The 14,767-nt window shown below is 40.0% G+C and overlaps 1 long non-coding RNA gene across 1 annotated transcript; it reads left to right on the top strand.

The window, feature by feature from the left end:
- The first annotated feature begins 1,489 nt into the window (after positions 1 to 1,489).
- Positions 1,490 to 2,632, top strand: LOC116374634 (uncharacterized). The gene is made up of 2 exons (XR_004210527.1): positions 1,490 to 1,983; positions 2,184 to 2,632. It is a non-coding gene; the product is annotated as an uncharacterized LOC116374634 (long non-coding RNA).
- The last annotated feature ends 12,135 nt before the right edge of the window (positions 2,633 to 14,767 follow it).

The raw sequence follows: 14,767 nt of genomic DNA, 5'->3' as shown, positions 1-14,767 counted from the left end.
ATCTGGCAGTGTGGCACCAGGACAACAACCTCTCCCTCAAAGAAAGAAAAAGGAGCTGATCGTGGACTACAGGAAAAGGAGGACCGAGCACGCCCCCCATGTTCTTTTATCTTTCCAACCAGGCGAAGGGACGTTACTATGAAGATATCGATGATCTCGACAAGAGGCACAACATTCAGAGAAATTCACAATTCAGGGTAACTATCACATTTCAGGTAAGACCCAGATGCAAACAGTGTCAAAGTAAAAAAAAGTGTATTACTAGTACAGGGGCAGGCAAAATGACAGGTCAAGGGCCGGCAGAGGTCAGTAATTCAGATAGGGTGCAAAAGGTCCAGAACGTCAGGCAGTCTCAGGGTCAGGGCAGGCAGAATGGTCAAAACTGGGAAAACAGGAACTAGAGCAGACAGGAGCAAGGGAGAAACCGCTGGTAGGTTTCACAAAACAAAACGCACTGGCAACAGACAAACAGAGAACACAGTGGGGTAATGATCAGGGAGTGAAACAGTAACATTAAGCAGATAACTGGACGGGTTTAGCTATGTACATCCATTTTTTTCAACAACAATTTTACATCCAATTTTAGCTAGTTGCTAGCTATACGTATAGTTCAGTGGAGGCTGCTGAGGGGAGGATGGCTCATAATATGGAGTAAATGGAATGGTATCAAACACATGGTTTCCATGTGGTTGTTACCATTCAATTGACTCCATTCCAGCCGTTATTATGAGCATCCTCCCCTCAACAGCCTCCACTGTAATAGTTATATGTCTGTCATATTGTGGTGTCTAGCGATAAGTTAAACCTGATCAATCAAATGGATAGGTGTAAGCAATTATGGTAATTCCAAATGCCCTTAATTAACTAGGTCTCTTCACTAGGGGAGGGGGGTGAGAAAGAAAGGATGAAAGAGAGAGGTGGGAAGGGAGTGGAAGATGGAGAGAGAAAGAGAGAAAAAGACAGCAGTGCAATTGTACTTAGACTTGAGTATTTCAACAACTCTTCTTTTCCAACTTGTTAGGCAATCATGTCTACCTATGTCGGTGTTATATAATGTTTAAGGTAATGTTAAGATAATGACTAAATAATTTATACGGTTAAAGTAATGTTAAGAAATACTAACAGTATTCCACCCTGTCACTGTATAATGGAGTGAAATGTGTTTGAATCATAAGACTAGAATTCTTGAATGTATGTGCATAGGGAAAGAGGAACTGTTAACAGACAAGGAACTGTGGCAGACAACTTGTGACCACTGAAACTGATTACAGGGAAGGAGGTCTCCCCACCCAGGGAGGGGCGAAACCGTTAGGCTTGCCGTAGATTATGTAACATGTTGTAGGATATGAAAAGCAATGTATGTGTTGGAGAAAACTTGTAAACAACATTGACAGTGGTAGAGAGGAGGAGGGGCATTTATATGACCAAATGTGAGGTATAAAAGGCTATGTGCATTGTATGATTTTTAGAGCTCTTGTGAATAAACTTTTTGGCTATTGTAAGCTGGGACTGTCTGTTTCATTCAACTAGAATCTTAAAAATTCTGGGTTGCAGACTGAGTAGTTGAATTGAAGTTCAGTTTATGAACATTGATAACATAATTCTCGTAACAGTGGGAAGGATGGCCAGCCACACAAGAGGGGGATTTTTACTAAGGAGGCGGTGCTGACTGAGGTGCATGCTGGCCATTTCGGAGTGAAGAGCATGATTGGCAAAATCAACCTACGCTTCTGATGGGGAATTGTCAAGGAGGTGGACAGCTGGTCAAGTGAAATAACCTTTTGTTTATCAATCACATTTATTATATCTGAAATTATTATGATTTCAATTACTGTCATATCGGAGCGCACACAATGTTTCAATTTGTCCATTTTTGCTTAAAAAGGTCAGTACCCTGTTAAGCCTGACAAAAGTTTGAGAGGGTGAAGACTATGGCGCAGGAGTTGAAACCCATCAAAGTTGTTTTACCATGGCACATGATCGGTAAATGTCCCAAATCAAATTTTGCACTTATACGTTGTTTGATAATGGTTTCTTTATTTGACCACAGCAGAGGTCAATATTATAGAATGTGTGTGTGTGTGTGTGTGTGTCAGTATCCTTACAAATATGAAAATCTGCATACTTTATGACACAGATACGGGTAAGGATAAAGTAATCTTCTCTAACACTTTAAATGTCAGGGGTGGACCTCATCGGACCCTTCACGAAATCCAGGAATGGCAACAGCTGGTGTCTGACGGAGACCAATCACTTTACCAAGTGGGTGGAGGTAATACCCATTATTAAGGTCAGTAAAGGAAGAGTATGTGCTTAACTCTAAATTCCCTTCTGTAACCCATTAAAAAGGGTGATTGGAACCAAAAATAGATTTTAGTTTTGTATGATACCAATCAAGGACGAGACTAGCGAGGCCACCTCCAAGGCGATGGTGGACATCTTCAACACCTGCCGCCAAGGAGGTATCTCGTCCACCAGAACAAGTGAGTTTGGATCAGTCTGATTCTCTGAGTCGGAGTGGGACCAGCTTGAGGCAGGCTATACCTTCCAAAAGTGTTGAACAGTACATATCTCCCATTTTATAACACTGCACTAATCCATTACATTTTCTCACAATAAAGTGTAACCTGCTTGTTTACGTCTCTGTCTCCTACCCTGTTCCCTTTACTCTGCTCCTGTAAATTCATAGCATTGTCAGATTGTCCGTTTGTAAATTCAGAGCACACACTGGATGCTCGGGCCGCACTCTGGACGCTCAGGCAGAGGAGTGGGGTTGATTTGAGTGTTCTGACCTTACAACTGCAGTCAAGCATCCAAGCCAACGTTGGCTAGCTTGCTAGCTACTTCCAGACACAAATGAGACCACTCTGACCATTTTACTCATCCTAGCAGAGCTGGTTAGGCGGTTATGTTATCCAGAGTGTTGGTGACCTTACCTGTGCTGCTGGAAACAATTTCATTACGCTTTTTGCCAACTTTTATGGACACTGGCCATATTCAAGGGGTGTTGAGTGCTTGTAAATGCATTATTCTGTGCTCTGGTACAGTCAGACAAGACTGCTCAGAAATCTGAGTAGATAGCCAGAGCAAATTTACAAAAGCACCCGAATGTCCACTGAGAACGCACAACGACTATACCATTTAGCTAAGCTAAGAATGAAGGGAATAATCAAGTAAATAAATGTTAGGTAGTTAGTTAGATAGCCTTTAGTTAATATACTGGCAAGTTTGATGTAAGTAGCCAACTAACTTTAGGTAGCTATACCGGTACATACTTTAATGATATGCTATGTGGTTCGTAAGGACAGCGTAGCCAACAAATTGTCAGCCAACATAACGTGTAAGGTAACTTATTTGAAAAGTCATTACTTTATTACATTGCTCAACATTTGTCATAATTAGTTAAAGCAACGAATTTCTATCTACTCATTGTACTTTGGCTGCATATTTTCTGCCATTTTCAAATCTGAAAACGATGTGAAGCCACTCCCATTTCCTGAAGAATTGTATTATGAGCCCTAAAGTACGGAAATAGTGTCCTCTGCGTGTCTACTTCATATTTTGCCGAATTTAGTACTACAGTATATCCATACTATGACCAATAAGCACACTATATATTCACGCCAGAAATCATATGGTTAGTGCGGTTTGTTTGAGTATTCGAACACAGCACATATGTGCATTATCGAGAGGGAGCTGCGAGTTGATTGGATTATCCAGTTTAGCCCATCTTCAATTGATCCAATCCCTGTCACTGATCCTCATTCAAGTGTATCCTCTCCAATGGCTCTGCAGTTGACACTAAGATGAAGTTTGACCTGTTCTGAGAGCCCTTCCGGAGGGCTGAAAAGAACAAGCGGAGCCCTGTTGACAACAGTTAGTCTGTGTGGTGTTCTGAGCTGAGTGCTCTGCTCTGGTGGCTTGTGAATAGCTCTCCTTAAAAACTACAGCCTGAGATTGAAAAAAAGACTACGAAACGGGGTCCTTAACCCTTTTTTGGTATACATCTGAGGGATGGGGCTAGGGAAATGTAACCTCTCTCAAATACATAGACAGCTCTGTAGTTGCAATGAGGGGCAATGAGTCAGTTTTGATGACATATCGAAGCTATACATTGTATACATTGTTTGTTGACATTCTTTCTGTTTGTAAACAGTGGAGTAATAAATTATATTTTGGGTTATGATAAAGACAGACAAATTAACTAGAAGTTTGACGAAAAAGGTAGTTGTATAGTTAAGAACCGTATCTTGCATGATTCAATATTTTGAATTTTAAGGGTTGTTGCCCTGTAAACTGATGAGATAGGCAGCGCATGCGCATACCGATAGGACGCATGGGGCATAGCTCCGCTGGTTACAGTCCAAACTGTGACTATATGTAGAAGCCAGACAACATAGTTTAAATTAAGCCTTTATAATTGATAGATCAATATATCCCCAAGCAACCGGGATAAAGTAAGCGGTCAGTTATGTACAACAGCGAACCAATCTGTGGGTAAAGCGACGCTGCGACTCAAACCCAACAAGCCATGGCTTCGCTTAGATGAAAAGACAAAGAACAACTTGGAGATGCAAATGAGAGCAACAAACAGCTGAAGGATATCTAGGAAAACATAGCTAAAATGCACTCAATGCTCACCAAATCAAACAAAATGCTACAATCTGTTACAAAGGAAAGTAGAGTATAATTTCAGATATGCATACAGGGCGGGCCCGTGGACGAGCGAAGACATCAAAACAAAACTGGCCTTCTGAAAACAAAGGTGCAAACTTTAGAAGATGAACTGGGCCAGCTAGAAAACAGAACGAGACAAAATAATGAGAATATTGTCCCTACCGGAAGACCAGGAAAATGAGACTTTTCCAGCTACGTGATCAAGCTGATATTGTAGGAGGTTGGTGTGGATGTATCACCAGAGGATCTGGAGCAATGCCATCGGATCGGCATGAAACAGATTGTAAGCAGATGTGGTTTTCTTGCAATTTAACATTTAAAGAGGAGCTGGGTTGGAGAGGCCTATGCATCCACCTACTGTAGTAAGAGCAGAGTTGTGGGCAACCTGATAAAATAGAATTCACAATTTGAACTTATCGCAGTACATGGACCAAGAAGTGCTGGGATATTTTACCCCCGTTTTCTCCCCAATTTTGTGACACCCGTCCGCTTAACCCGGAAATCAGTTTCATCAGTTTGTCAGATGAAACAGAGCTCAACTCTGTAGCCCGCCACAAGGAGTCACTAGAGTGCGATGAGTAGAGTAAAGCCCCCCCCGTGGGAATCAAACCCACAACCCAGGCGTTGCAAGTGCCATGCTCTACCAACTAAGTTATAAGGGAGGACCCCACAAATGTGGTGTTTTTACATAGAATTCAAGCTATATTAGATCAAATCCAGACAGGAACTATTATTTTAGCAGGTGCCCTAAATCATACATTCGATAAATTGACAAAGTAGTAATACAAAAAGGCACATTTAAGGAACCTCCAAAAGGCTGAAAAATGTAATCTCTACAAATAGTTTACAAGACATCTGGAGATTACAATTCACAACTACAAAAGACTATTCCTTTTTTTTCAAAGTAAGAAAAGCTATTCAAGAATTGACCCCTTTTTTTCTTAAAAAATGCACTCAACAATTTATTGGATAAAAAAATGTATAATATAGTGATATTGGATAATTCTCAGGCATCATGCTTAATTACACCAATAGAAAATACACTTAGTGACAGAATTTGGATAATTGAAGAGCTTATCTTCTGGACCCAACATTTATGAAATACTTAAATGAAAAAATTCTAACCTTAACCATTAGACATGTGTACATAGAGGACAACGAAAATCTGACCCCAATATAATTTGGGATGCTTATAAGGCGTACATTAGTGGAAGGATAATCTCGGCAAAAGTTAAATCTGATTAGAAATTAAAATTAAAGAAAAATAAATCACTATCACTAAAGGAGAAAACACAATTTCTGAACATAAGCAGGAATAAAAAAAAATACTTTTGAAGAGAGCCAACAACTACAGGTTAACCTCCAATAAAGCATACTACTTATTAGCAAATAAATATCTCACAATTGTCGTGTCTTTGGCTCTGCCGGAGTAAGTGATATGACATGCTATTCTTTAAAATAATTTCTCTGTCATCCCTCACCCTCCTCATGATCATTGATGCCCCACAAGGTGAGATCTTGCATGGAGCCCCAGACCAAGGGTGATTGACTGTCATCTTGAACTTCTTTCATTTTCTAATAATCTGCTTGCCTATTGTCCTGTAGCCCATCCCAGCCTTGTGCAGGTCTACAATTTTATCCCTGATGTCCTTACACGGCTCTCTAGTCTTGGCCATTGTGGAGAGGTTGGAGTCTGTTTGATTGAGTGTGTGGACAGGTGTATTTTATGCAGGTAATGAGTTCAAACAGGTGCAGTTAATACAGGTAATGAGTGGAGAACAGGAAGGCTTCTTAAAGAAAAACGAACAGGTCTGTGAGAGCCGGAATTCTTACTGGTTGGTAGGTGATTAAATACTTCATGTCATGTCATGCAATAAAATGCAAATTAACTATTTAAAAATCATACATTGTGATTTTCTGGATTTTTGTTTTAGATTCCATCTCTCACAGTTGAAGTGTACCTATGATAAAAAATTACAGACGTCTACATGCTTTGTAAGTAGGTAAACCTGCAAAATTGGCAGTGTATCAAATACTTGTTCTCCCCACTGTACATAAATAAAACATTATCTGGTGATATTGCTTTAGAAAGGTGCACAAGACAGGGATGTTCCTTCTCCCCCTTCTGTTTGCACTGGCAATTGAACCGCTTGCTGAAAGAATTAGACAGGACCCAATCATGACAGGTATTAGTATTGGTAAACATGAATATAAACTAAACTTATTTGCAGATGATCTCCTGATATACCTGACCAATATTGAAAACTCAATGCCCGCTTTGCAAAAAATATTTTCATATTACTCAAATTCAAGGATATATAATTAACATGGGAAAAAAAACAAATAATGGCAATAGGACAAAGACAAAATAATAAAGGATTGCTGTAGATCAGAGTTAAGTGGACAATAAAACTTATGAAACTTTTAGGATGCTTAATAAGTGACAACAAAACTTTATTCCATTCCATTTCTCAACAATATGAAAGCAGATAACTAAGGAAGACATTTCCCATAAATCTTACAGGTCGAATAAAATCGCTTTAGAAGGGCATGGCTGCCAAAGTTTTTGTATTTATTTCTGGTAATACCAATTACCCCACCAAAGACATTTTTGTAGATAGCTAGCTAGCTAAACAATGAACCGACATAATCCCAACTCATACTACTACCAATACAAACACTGTCATAGCTGTAGTATGAATCTGCAGATAGCTAATGCTAACAAACTAGGATCAATGTTAGTTAGCTAACATTAAGCTATAAGCTATAAGCTATAAGGCATAGAAACTGTAAATGACTTGGTTACAGGTAATACATGTATAAACATTACAGAATTCCAAAGTAATTTTGGACTGATCAATGTAGATATCTTCAAAAACATGCAACTTAAAAGTTACATGTCCCGAAATTTTGATTTGAAACTTTTGGACATCAGTACAACCTTGAGGGAATTTATTTGAGTCAGAAAAAGATGTTCATATGATAGGGAAGATATACAAAACTTTGCAGAGAGCATATCCAACTGACAATCTCTTACATAAAAATATAAACTATTGCAACCAAGACTTAAAAAGAACTGATGTTAGCACAAAATCGAGGGAACGTTTAAGCATAACTAACAAAATTACAGTTAACGAAAATGTACGCTTAATCCAGTATTGTCACGTTCTGACCCTAGTTCTTGTGTTATTTGTTTGTTTTAGTTGGTCAGGACGTGAGTTGGGTGGACATTCTATGTTTTGTGTTTCTAGGTTGGTTTTCTGTGTTCGGCCTAGTATGGTTCTCAATCAGAGGGAGGTGTTGTTAGTTGTCTCTGATTGAGAATCATACTTAGGTAGCCTGGGTTTCACTGTTGTTTTGTGGGTGATTGTTTCCGTGTCTGTGTTTGTTCGCCACATGGTACTGTTTCAGTTTTGTTCACGTTTATTATTTTGTATTCATTGAGTGTTCAGTTTATGTTTTTAAATAAACCACCATGGACACTTACCACGCCGCATCTTGGTCCGATCCTTGCTACACCTCTTCAGACGAAGAGGAGGAATACCTTTACAAGTATAACTAATTTATAGAATTTATTATACAAGAGACAAAATTCACAAATTCTAAGTGTAAAACTAAGAATGACTCAATAATCCATGCTTTCTAGGAATGTTATACAGTAAAATCCGGAAGTTGTGGGTGGAGCTAGAAAGTTGGCGGTCAGGATTATTACAATGTATACTTAAACAATAAGGTCCGAGGGGTTGTGGTATATGGCCAATTTATCACGGCTAAGGGAAGTTCTTAAGTATGAGACAACGTGGAGTGCCTTGAAACAGCCCTTAGCCGTGGTAAAGTGCCAATATACCACAAACCCCCAAGGTGTGTTATTGCTGTTATAAACTGGTTACCAACGTAATTAGAGCAGTGATAAGAAATGCTGTCATATTCGTAGTATACAGACTGATATAGCATGGCTTTCAGCTAATCAGCATTCAGGGCTCGATCCACCCAAGTTTACAATGACTTTTAATCAGTCTGCCTATTTCAAGATACGGCATACGGGGGTGTAGCGAGATACCCAATAGGCTGGACGATTCTCTTCTCATCACTCATCTTGAAAAAACATATATACAAAAAAACTTGTCAATCTGCAATACTTACCACAATTTAAAAATCAAATGATTTATTATTGAAATATAAAGGGCATCCGAGAAAAAGGTGGCAGGTGCCAAATAATAACACAGGTACTAAGGATGGGGGTGTGAGCATGCGGTTATTGGGAGATGAGATGTAGTCATTGTTTGTATGTGTCTGTAAGTTGTTTTTCATATGTATACGTTTGTACATGGAGTGAAAAAAAGAAAGAACAAATATATATACACACACAACGTATTCTGAAAGTATTCATACCCCTTGACTTTTTCCACATTTTGTTACATTACAGCCTTTTTCTAAAATTGATTAATGTCTTTCCTCATCAATCTTCACACAATACCCCACAATGACAAAGTGAAAACAGATATTTAGAAATGTTTGCAAATATATTAATAATAAAAAACAAAAATACCGTTACATAAGTATTCAGACGCTCTGCTATGAGACTAGAAATTGAGCTCAGATACATCCTGTTTCCATTGATCATCTTTGATATGTTTCTACAACTTGACTGGAGTCCACCTGTGGTAAATTCAATTGATTGGTGTCACGCCCTGACCTTAGATATCTCTGTTTTCTATATATTTTGGTTAGGTCAGGGTGTGACAAGGGTGGGTACTCTTGGGTTTTTGTATGTCTAGGGGTTTTTGTATATCTATGTTGGCCTGATATGGTTCCCAATCAGAGACAGCTGTTGTCTCTGATTGGGGATCATATTTAGGCAGGCCTTTTTCCCACTTTCTGTGGTGGGATCTTGACTATGTGTAGTTACCTTTCAGCACTCTATTGTATAGCTTCACGTTTCTTTTGGTATTTTGTTAGTTTGTTCAGTGTTCATTCTTTTAATAAAGAGAATGTATGCATACCACCCTGCGCCTTGGTCTCCTTCATACAGTGAACGTGACAATTGGACATGATTTGGAAAGGCACACACCTGTCTATTTAAGGTCCTGAATAAAAAGCAGAAGAAACTATGTTATGAAACCAAGATAAATTAAATAAATAATGATAGTAAAAAGCTTTGGAGCACCTTAAATGAAATTCTGGGAAGGCAAACTCAGCTCCATCATTCATTAAAACAGATGGCTCATTCATCACAAAACCAACAGATTTTTGCCAACTACTTGATTTTTTCATTGGCAAGATTAGCAAATTTAGGCATAACATGCCAGCAACAAGTGCTAACACAACAGATCCAAGTATAACTGAACGAATTATGTAAGACAAGCATTGTAATTTAAAATTCTGTAAAGTTAGTGTGAAGAGGTGAAAAAATTATTGTTGTCTATCAACATTGACAAGCCACCGGGGTCTGACAACTTGGATGGAAAATTACTGAGGATTATAGCGGATGATATAGCCACATCTTCAATTTAAGCCTACTAGAAAGTGTGTGTATAAGGGCACAGGGCGAGACCCAGATGCAGACACGGGAGGCAGATGGTTTGAGTCTCTGATATTTATCATAATCCAAGGGGTAGGCAAGAGAATGGTCGTGGACAGGCAAAAGATCATAAGGTCAGAGTCCAAGAGGTACAAAGTGTCAGGCAGGCTCTAGGTCAGGGCAGGCAGTATGGTCAGGCAGGCAGGTTCAGAGTCAAGGCAGGCAAGGGTCAAACCCGGGAGGACTAGCAAAAAACAGAGAAAAGGAAAAAGCAGGAGCACGGAGTAACACGCTGGTTGACTTGATAAAACGAGACGAATTGGAACAGTCAGACACCCAGGGGATAATGGGGAAGATGGGTGACACTTGGAGGGGGTGGAGACAAGCACAAGGACAGGTGAAACAGATCAGTGTGTGACAGTGTGCCCTCAGGCTTGGAGGGAAGCAAAAGTCATTTCGCTACCCAAGAATAGTAAATCCCCCTTTAGTGGCTCAAATAGCCAACCAATCACCCTGTTACCAACCCTTAGTAAACTTTTGGGATAAATTGTGTTTGACCAGATAAAAATGCTATTTTACAGTAAATAAATTGACAACAAACTTTCGGCATGCTAATAGAGAAGTACATTCAACAAGCACAGCACTTACACAAATTATTGATAATTGGCTGAGAGAAATTGATGATAAAAAGATTGTGGGGGCTGTTTTGTTACACTTCAGTGCGGCCTATGACATTATCAATCATAGTCTGTTGCTGGCAAAACGTATGTGTTATGGCTTTACACCCCCTGCTATATTGTGGATAAAGAGTTACCTGGCTAACAGAACACCAAGGTTGTTCTTTAATGTAAGCGTCTCCAAAATATTCCAGGTAGAATCAGGAATTCCCCAAGGCAGCTGTCTAGGCCCTTTACTTTTTTCAATCTTTACTAATGAATTTCCACTGACTGAGGAAAGCCAGAATGTCTATGTATGCGGATGACTCAACACTATACATGTCAGCTACTACATCGACTGAAATGACTGCAACACTTAACAAAGACTTGCAGTTAGTTTCAGAGTGTGGCAAGGAGTAAGTTAATCCTAAATATTTCTAAAACTAAAAGCATTGTATTTGGGACAAATCCTTCACTAAACCCTTAATCTCAACTAAATCTTGAAATAAATAATATGTGGAAATTGAGCAAGTTGAGGTGACTAAACTGCTTGGAGTTACCCTAGATTGTAAACAGTCATGGTCAAAACATATTGATACAACAGTAGCTAAGATGGGGAGAAGTATGTCCATAATAAGACACTGCTCTATATTCTTGACAGCTCTGTCAACAAGGCAGGTCCTACAGGCCCTAATTTTGTTGCACCTGTTCAGTCGTGTGGTCAGGTGCCGTATAAAAGGACTTAGGAAAATTGTAATTGGTTCAGAACAGGGCAACATGGCTGGTCCTTGGATGTACACAGGGAGCTAATATTAATAATATGCATGTCAATCTCTTCTGGCTCAAAGTGAAGGAGAGATTGACTTCATCACTGCTTGTATCCACCGAGCTGTCTGTTTGAACTACTGACGCACAGCTCGGACAGCCATGCATACCCCACAAGACATGCCACAAGAGGTCTCTTCACAGTCCCCAAGTCCAGAACAGACTATGGAAGGCACACAGTACTAAATAGTCATGATAGAGTCATGATTACATGGAATTCTATTCCACATCAATTAACTCACGCAAGCAGTAAAATTAGTAAATAAAACACATCATGGAACAGCGGGGACTGTGAAGCAACACAAACATAAGTACAGATGCACATGCATACACACACGATAGCATACGCACTATACACACGTACATGGATTTTTTACTGTATATATGTGGTAGTGGTGGAGTAGGTGCCTGAGGGCACATGGTCTGTGAATGTATCGTGATGTTTTTAAAACTGTAAAAACTGCCTTCATTTTGCTGGACCGAAGAAAGAGTAGCTGCTGCATTGGATCCAGAATAAATACAAATACAGTGACGCGTGGTGATGGCATCATCATGCTGTGGGGATGTTTTTCAACAGCAGGGACTGGGAGACTAGTCAGGATCAAGGGAAAGATGATTGGAGCATATTACAAAGAGAGATCCTTAATGCTGCTCCAGAGAACTCAGGACTGGGGCGAAGGTTCACCTTCCAACAGTACAACAACCCTAAGCACACAGCCAAAACAATGCAGAAATGGCTTCGAGACAAGTCTCTGAATGTCCTTGAGTGGCCCAGCCACAGCCCGGACTTGAACCCGATCGGACATCTCTGGAGAGACCTGAAAATAACTGTGCAGCAACGCTCCCCATCCAACCTGACAGAGCTTGAGAGGATCTGCAGAGAAGAATGGGATGAATTCCCCAAATACAGGTGTGCCAAGTTTGTAGCATCATACCCAATGAGACTCGAGGCTGTAATCGCTGCCAAAAGTGCTTCAACAAAGTATTGAGTAAAAGGTCTGAATACTTATGTAAATGTTTTTTTTTTTTTTTTAAATACATTTGCAAAGAAATTCAAAAACCTGTTTGCTTTGTCATTATGGGGTATTGTATGTAGATTGCTGAGGGGGGGAAACTATTTAATACATTTTAGAATGAAGCTGTAATATAACAAAATGTTGACAAAGTTAAGGGGTCTGAATACTTTCCGAATGCACTGTAAATATTATAAAAAATAAAATAAAGACAGACAGTGCTAAGCTCATTAGGCATTTCTAAGTTATATTCTTCAAGAATCAATGGCTAAATTTCAAGAATTGAAAAGACCACTGAACAGTTCCCTAAATCCCACAATGTAGCTTTAACATCCTTGCTGTCCAGTAACAAGCTGCAAAAAGAATTGTGCTCTTATAGATACACTCCTGGGGATTGTGGGAAGGAGAGGAGCGATTCTCATTAATGAGGAGGGTACAGAGAGAGGCCTGTAGCAAGTGAAGCGGCCATTTCTCCTCTCTACAGCCTACAGATCACAGGAAGAGATGGTAGGAGAGATGTAGAAGGAGATTGAGGGAGGGGAGAGAGAAAGATAGAGACTGTATCAAGCGGAGCGGCCATTCCTCTGTTTCTACAGTACACAGATCACAGAGAGATTGATGGAGAGAAGGAGGGAAAGATGGCGGGGGGGGGGGGGGGGGGTTAGGAGGGGTGGAGAAATGTGGGGTGGGAGGGATGGAAAGGAAAGGAGAGGTGAGGAGAGAAAGAGTTGGAGAGAGAAAGATTGATAGATGGGGAGCTTGTCAGTTAGCACTCTTAACACAGCAGTTAATGAGTATCACTGCTGGAGAGATGGGACCCTGGAGGTTTTTGACTATGTATGTGCATGTGTGTAAATGTATGTACATTATGTAAATCTGTGTGTTTAGGAAGGGAAGGGTAAGGAAAGTCACACTGAGTAAGATGATGTGTTCTCCCCGCTTCCCTCCTGTTCACAGTCATTAAGTTGTGTGTGGAATTCATGTGTCTCTTTGAGTTTCAATTCCTTCCACCCAAAAAATACATAATTCATTTCCACAGCTGCAGTGCAGATCCCCTCTGTCTGTTTATGATTGTGTTTACGAGTGTGTGAGTGTGTGCACATGTGGGGGCGTGCATCTGTGCATGTGTGTGTGTGTCGGGGTTTAAATACCATATCACATCCTGTTCCAAATAAACCAGCTGAAACCGAGGGGAGGCTTGTTTGCGTGTCCTGCTAGGCTAGTGTTGGGCCATAAAAAATGCAGATGAATGGATAATTCAGATTTGTTCATGACAACATTAGCACAGGCAGGAGAGCAGGATCCAACAAAGTTATCCCCAAGCAAGTGGGATACACTGGATTTGTTTAGATTAGGATGTAACTGGGTTTGCAGAGGATAGGACACCTGAACCTTGTTAATTACTGCACTATGTCACAAACTAATTACAGATTGTTTACAGACAGCATTCACCACTGCATCACGCTGTCATTTGCAGCTTTAACTGCATGCATCATTCTGCATCTCTTATATGAAAACTCAGACCTGGTCTGCATCTTGTGAAACTGCTGTGACAGATTTACTGTCACTGATGCAGTTCTACCAAGCAGTCTAAATAGTTCAGGTGGAACCTTTTTCAATGTGCTTTACTTTAAAATGGCTAATCTGTCCTCATATCCTCTGACATACAGTAGTTTTCCTGCTCCTGCTCCAGCTCCACCTTTCTCCCATGACTCTCTCTCTCTGTGTGGATGACTAACAGGAGTCACCACTGCGGCAGTTGAACCATGTCTGTTTAAAATGGTGCATTCCAAGGAAATAATAATGATGGTCCCTAAGAATGCTTTCACACTGGCCTCATCTATTTCCATAATTGGCTGTTGTAGCCTGCTTTGAATGATAATATAAAGACTGAATCTAAAGACAAAGATAAGAGTCTGCATATGATGTATTGTTATGATACAATATTTACTTGCATGGATACTTAGGCTTAACCTACTTTGTTTGTCATGGGGTGTTCCAGAGAAAGGCTTATCTGATTTTGTACACATTGGAACGCTTTTGACAGCAACCCCATTATTTATGTGTGCATGAGA

Source organism: Oncorhynchus kisutch, linkage group LG7 (genome assembly GCF_002021735.2).
Source record: "Oncorhynchus kisutch isolate 150728-3 linkage group LG7, Okis_V2, whole genome shotgun sequence".
Classification (NCBI taxonomy): Eukaryota; Metazoa; Chordata; class Actinopteri; order Salmoniformes; family Salmonidae; genus Oncorhynchus; species Oncorhynchus kisutch.
Note: the sequence above shows the minus strand (reverse complement) of the source record. Positions and strands in the feature narration are given on the sequence as shown.